Below are 7,071 nucleotides of genomic sequence, written 5' to 3' on the forward strand. Positions count from 1 at the left end.
ACTCCATTGTCCTCAACATACCATGTTCTGTCAGGATTGTAAGTGCTGTGCAAGACTGAATACTCTTGCTTTTATTGGGGCAAACTTTCCCACGTGACGCTATTGACCAATCACTAGCGAGGGTGTGTTTCTCCACATGTGGACCAGGTGCACGCGGGAAAGTTTGCCTCAATAAAAGCAAGAGTCATCACTCTGTCTCAACTCACACAGCCAACATCATTATTTGCACAATTCGTCTCATCAAGGACGGTATGATGAGGTATCAAGCTTCACAGATCAAGAGAGCCGTGATATCGTGTTGCTGCTGAGCCTAAATCACGCAGACACGTGATGATGTTGACATTGAATCTGGATTCATTCTTAAACCTTATTTTCCTATTCAGGGGCTTTAACTACAAAGAAGACTGTTGAAAGTGAGAGGTTATACTTACGACCCTCTTTTTGAAATTGTTTATTCTCCTCCGAAATAGTCGTATGGCTGCAAATGTCGGGGTTAAAACGAAAATACACGTAAAAGCACACTCGTGCAAAAAAAAAAAAAAAAACACACCCACAAGTGTACGTGGGCGTTTCAGCCCAGGAACGCAGACGGAGAAGAAGAAGAAGAAGAAGAAAACCGTTTGCCCTGTGAAAACACATGGGATTGTTTCTCTGATGGTCCGACAACGCATTTAAAGACGGTGACACTGAGTCATTGCTTAATACTTAGGCGACCTCCCCCAACAACACGCAAAATGCTGATCGGCCATAGCACCCAGTCGTCACCTTTCTCTCAAGCCACGCACAAAAGGAGGGGGCTGGACAAGGGCAGGAGCGCGACATCCCTGGCCCAGGTCGGCAGGTGTGAACTTTATATCGCGCGAGTCAAAGGGGAGCAACTGGCGTATCGCGCGAGTCAAAGGTAAACAACCGGCGTAGTAGCTTCCCCTGGTGGCTGATCCTTGCATTTTTCGGCCAGCTGGATGAGTAATTGATAGTTATCTTTATAGTTTGCCCCCTAAGTGGTGCGAGGCTGTGGCAGTTATGAGATTTTGTTTCACCTTTTACGTTAACATGAACATAGAGATTAAAATGTTCTTTTATTATCTGATATCTGACCGTATAAACAGCAATTACAGCAAACATCTGATTAGAAAAAGACAACACTCGGTTTTCTGACACGGATGATAGGTGTTGTTTTACGCCCTCGCTGTAAAACCATTAGGGGCATGTTCCCGGGTGTTACATCGACTTTAGATGATTTTAATAATTTTTAAAAAGGGGGTTCTGGTGGGACGAAAAAGGGCCGCCGGAAAGGAGGGATGGCTGTCGCGCTCCAGCTCCCGGCCACCGAGGGACAAACGCTGACGATGGGTGTCACGGATTTGCCGGAAGGAAGATAAACCAACCAGTGAGAGACTGAGAGAGAGAGACACACACACACACACACTGACACACACACACACACACACACACGTTTACAAACAGGCTTACACACACACACATGCTTACACACACGCACACAAACACACACACACACACACACACACACACACACACACACACACACACACACTGATACGCGCACTGACGCATACAAACACTCACACACAAACACACACACACACACAAACACAATCACACACACTCGCACTGACGCACACAAACACACTCACAATCACACACACACACACACCACACACACAAACACACACACACAAAGATAGAAAAAATACGCACATTTACAAAAATCTGGAATGACTCGGAATCAATCCTTGTGCATGTGTTGCTTGTCTGGTCGTTTTCTAGCCGCACACCATAGCAATATACCACCAGAGACATCTATGTCTCTGATACCACGCGCTGCCTTTTTTCCGTTCTCCAAGTGTGCAAGTATTACTTGCATATGAAACATTCGCATAAAACTAAGAAAAAATGGTCACCAAATTCGTAAACACACACGCCGCTTCATATTTGAAATACTGTTTTGACCTTTTCACACGTCCGGGACATACGCTATGTGGTTTGCGAAGCGTAAAATATGTTTTCATCGTCCCAAACGTCTATTCAGGCTTCACACAGAGAGGTTAAGAATGCGGACGCGGGCGCAGAGCGCACGTTGCGAATCCGCTTCTCCGATCGACACAACACTTGCGAAACTATGGAATAAACAAGTCGCGTAAGGCGAAATCAAATCATTTAGTCAATGTGTCGAACTCACAGAATGAAACTGAACGCACTTTGTTCACCAAGACAATACAGCTTCGTCAATTCCCGCGACAAGAAAATCGCTCACTTTTCACGTGCAAAACGAAGTGAAATTGACAAGCCAGTACAGCACAGTAGCGTATTGCACTAAGGCCTAAAAAAAAAATAGGTGTGGTTACGGTAACCCGACCTACCCTATTTTTAGGGGCCGATCCTATAACTTTTTATTACATTTGTCAACAAAAAAAATAAACAAAACAAAAAAAACCAGTGCAAAAAACGCAATGAAAGCGAAAGCGCCCGAGTCGCACACTTATTTCCCTGTCAAGTAGATTTAATTTGTACACATTAGAAAAAAAAGTAAAAAAAAAAAAAAAAGTGATTGCCTACCTACCTACCCTATTTTTTTTGGCTATGTTACCGTAACCACACCTATTGTTTTTTTGGCCTAAGTAAGAAAGCGCTCTTTTCTGTATTCTTTTTAACTTTCTGAGCTTGTTTGTAATACAAACATATTATATCTATATGTTTTTGAAATCAGGAAATGATAAGAAATAAGATGAAATCATTTTTGGATCGATTTCTAAATTTAAATCGTAGTACATAATTAACCTATTTTCGTTAATTGTGATCACATTTTTAGAGTAAACATGACATATGTATATATATCTTTAGATTCAGAATTCGATGAAGAATACAATGCAATCAATTTTAAATCTGTTTTAAACATGTCTTGGGATAATATACTCAGGAACTCTCATGTAAAGTTTTATGAAGATCGGCCCTGTGGTTTTCTCGGAATCACGTTATACACACACACACACACACACACACACACACACACACACACACACATACACACACGTAACACCCTGGGCAGCACACACACACGTAACACCCTGGACAGATGTGAGAGGAAGAAACGTACAGTTTTCCCCGGAAGGAGAGTGCCTTTCAATGGAAAAGAAGGGTTCTGTAAGCTAACCTTACCTGTTTTCCTATTCTAATTGCGTGTGTACATTATTTTGCCTGTGTCAATTTTTCTTTCCGAATCTGGTCCCCGCGGGTTCGGTAGGTCACTACTGTTGGAAACTCCAATGTAACATTAAACAAATCTGAACTGGGCTTAGTACAAATCGCCAGAAATGTGTGAAAGCAGACAGCTGCTAACAAAAAGAAGATGAAGAAGATGAAGAAAATAGCCAATCATGCCATTCATCGATCCATTCATCTATCCATTTATTCATTCATTTGTTCGTTTGTTAATACATTAATTCAGTCAATCATTGATTCTTTCAGTCATTCATTGTCTTGTTCTTGCGTCTGTTGATTCGTTCGTTCGTTGTCTATTGAAGCAGACAGCAGCTAAGACAAAAGAGAGTGAAACAGATCATGCCATTCATTCATTTTATTTACACACATGCACACGCACACACACACACACACACACACACACACACCCACTCACACATTCACACTCACACTCACATATATACACACACACACACACACTCACAGACACACACACACACACACACACACACACACACACACGCACACACACACACACACACACACACACACACATTCACACTCACACTCACATATACACACACACACACCACACACACACTCACACACACACACACATACACACACACGCACACACACACACACGCACACGCACACACAAATGCCACAGCAGGAGCTGTTTACCAAATCATCAGTATAACCTTTATAATCATTAAAATACCCTTTCCGAAACATCCCTCTCTCTTTTGAAACAGGCAAGGTAAGAGGGGAAAGAACTGCTACATATGTGTGACCTTTGACCCTGCGATAATCCGGGACCTGTCCGCGCCAGATGCGACAGGATTGCCACCTAGGGGCCTAAGCATATAAAAGGGCGCAACCCGTTAGGACTGGGCAAAAGAGAGTTATCGTTCCTGGCTAGTTGTTACCAGGAACGAATTGATTGTCACAATGAGGGGTGAGTTCTTTTCGTCTGAACAAATAAAAGTTCAGTTTTTTTAATTTTATTTTGTATTGTATTGTATGTTATTTTTGTGTATGCTATGTGACTTTCTTTTCTTTCATTTTCCTTTATTTATTTTTTACTTTATTGAAATAATTGTTTGGTTGACTCATTTTATTTATGTAATTTTATATAATATTATTTCAATATATTTTATTTTAATTCTAATTTTTGATTGTTCTGTAATTGTAATTGTATTTCAATGAACTTTCTCCTTTTGTCAATGATTAAACGTGCCTCCAACTTCTCATTCTTTTTGTTAGAATTGTTAGTTTTGGAACTTCAGCAGTCTGTTTAGCATTTTTTGTCTACATGTTAAATGTGTGTGTTTCTTGTTTCAATCTTAATTCACTTGTAATGTGTGTGTTTCTTGTTTCAATCTTAATTCACTTGTAATGTGTGTGTTTCTTGTTTCAATCTTAATTCACTTGTAATGTGTGTGTTTCTTGTTTCAATCTTAATTCACTTGTAATGTGTGTCCTGCTTTGTAATCGTTTTATTTATCAGATACTGTGATTTTCGTTTTTACTTTATTTTATTGTCTTTTTGTTTTCTTTTATACGATTGTTTGAGATCAATGTACTTGTTGAATCTGTTAACCTCAGCATTAGAAAAGGAAAGGTATTCTTATGTTGGATTTTACCTTCTTCAAATCTATTTTTTGTGCGTTTCTTTTTATTAATTTTGTCTGCATATTTTTATTTAAACGAAATTATAATCAATAACACACGCAACAACGCACTTAAAAAGCAGCAAAACAAGTAAAAACTGATACATAAATGCTAATATATTCTTACATTACGTTTCATGGCGGAATATAATTCGGAAAATGGGAATTCAAGACTTCTTAAACATCAGCATATCGGTTTCATGTTGAATCCAAAAGACACAGACGCAAGAAAAAAAGAATATATGAATATCAGTAACTTGTTGGGCCCCGACTAATATGTACAGTCTATCAAACTAAAAGTTGTTTTTTGTCAAGCCGCAATTCTTTCTTCTGTCCTTTCTGTATTACTTCCCTTCTAGCCGCACTTGTTTGTTTTTGTTTGTTTGCTTAACGCCCAGCCGACCACACACAAGACAGAAGTCGCAGCACAGGCTTCATGTCTCACCCAGTCACATTATTCTGACACCGGACCAACCAGTCCTAGCACTAATCCCATAATGCCAGACGCCAGGCGGAGCAGCCACTAGATTGCCAATTTTAAAGTCTTCGAACCCACGACCTCCCGATCACGGGGCGGACGCCTTACCACTAGGCCAACCGTGCCGGTCGCACTTGTTTCGTTCTTTATTCATTGTAACTTAATTTGTTTAATTGATATCAATTGTTGTTGTTGTGGTTGTCTTCAGACCTAAAACTGCTGTTGTTGGCGGCACTCTGCGTCAGTGGCGTCTTGGGGCAAGGACGTAAGTGTTTGTGTCTGTTCTTGTTGTAATATTAATTGCCTTATTCTGTGTGTGTGTGTGTCTGTGTAGTGTGTGTGGGTGTGTGTGTGTTTGTGTGTGTGTGTGTGATTGTGTTTGTGTGTGTGTGTTTGTGTAGTGTATGTGTGTGTGTGGGTGTGTGTGTTTGTGTGTGTGGGTGTGTGTGTGTGTGTGTGTGATTGTGTGTGTGTATGTATGTATGTGGGTGTGTTTGTGTGTTTGTGTGTTTGTGTGTGTGTGTAGTGTATGTGTGTGTGTATGTGTGTGTGTGTGTGTGTGTGTGTGTGTGGATGGGTGTGTTTGTGTGTGTGTGTGATTGTGTGTGTGTATGTATGTGTGTGTGTGTGTGTGTGTGTGTGTGTGTGTGTGTGTGTGTGTGTGTGTGTGTGTGTGTGTGTGTGTTCAGCCAGCGATATCGCCCGCACCCTTTGGTACTGGTTTCAAGGCAGAAACACACGGTTTTACAGATTAAAAAAAAGGTAAGGTAAGTCATTGGAACGTTTGTTTATTGACAAAACAAAACGTTAAGTTCACAAATATATCGACCCAACTGTTTTACGGTATACAACGGATCAGGTGATTCGGCTGAGTATACGGGGTGTGTTATAACACCAAGCATTGAACCATAACAACAAGTGATATACCATGACTTTCGTACAACCAGAATGTGCTCCTGGGGCGGCGTTCACTTATACTCGCGTGATGATACTCAAGATTCTGGTTTCATGCTCGAGGAGCGCAAACACAGGGATGTTAAAAAGCTCCGTGAATTTACCTTGGAAAACCCCCTATCACAAAGAAAGTCTACTTTAATGACGAAAAATTGGGCGGGGATGTAGCTCAGTCGGTAGCGCGCTGGATTTGTATCCAGTTGGCCGCTATCAGCGTGAGTTCGTCCCCACGTTCGGCGAGAGATTTATTTCTCAGAGTCAACTTTGTGTGCAGACTCTCCTCGGTGTCCGAACACCCCCGTGTGTACACGCAAGCACAAGACCAAGTGCGCACGAAAAAGATCCTGTAATCCATGTCAGAGTTCGGTGGGTTATAGAAACACGAAAATACCCAGCATGCTTCCTCCGAAAACGGCGTATGGCTGCCTAAATGGCGGGGTAAAAAACGGTCATACACGTAAAATTCCACTCGTGCAAAAAACACGAGTGTACGTGGGAGTTTCAGCCCACGAACGCAGCAGAAGAAGAAGATGACGAAAAATTCACGACGTATTCATCTGATTGTTTGAATACACGCAGTGTCGCCTGATTACCTGAACTCACAGCCAAGCACAGTTCGCGGTCTGATGCATAAGCTTCAAGTCATGATAGAAGCGTGGATGGCGGAGAATGTTAGCCAGGTGAGGTCACGGTCCGTTGATAACGAAGAGCCAGGTAAGATTTGGAGTTCCTAGTTCTCTACACCGC

Source organism: Littorina saxatilis, linkage group LG15 (assembly GCF_037325665.1).
Source record: "Littorina saxatilis isolate snail1 linkage group LG15, US_GU_Lsax_2.0, whole genome shotgun sequence".
Taxonomy (NCBI): domain Eukaryota; kingdom Metazoa; phylum Mollusca; class Gastropoda; order Littorinimorpha; family Littorinidae; genus Littorina; species Littorina saxatilis.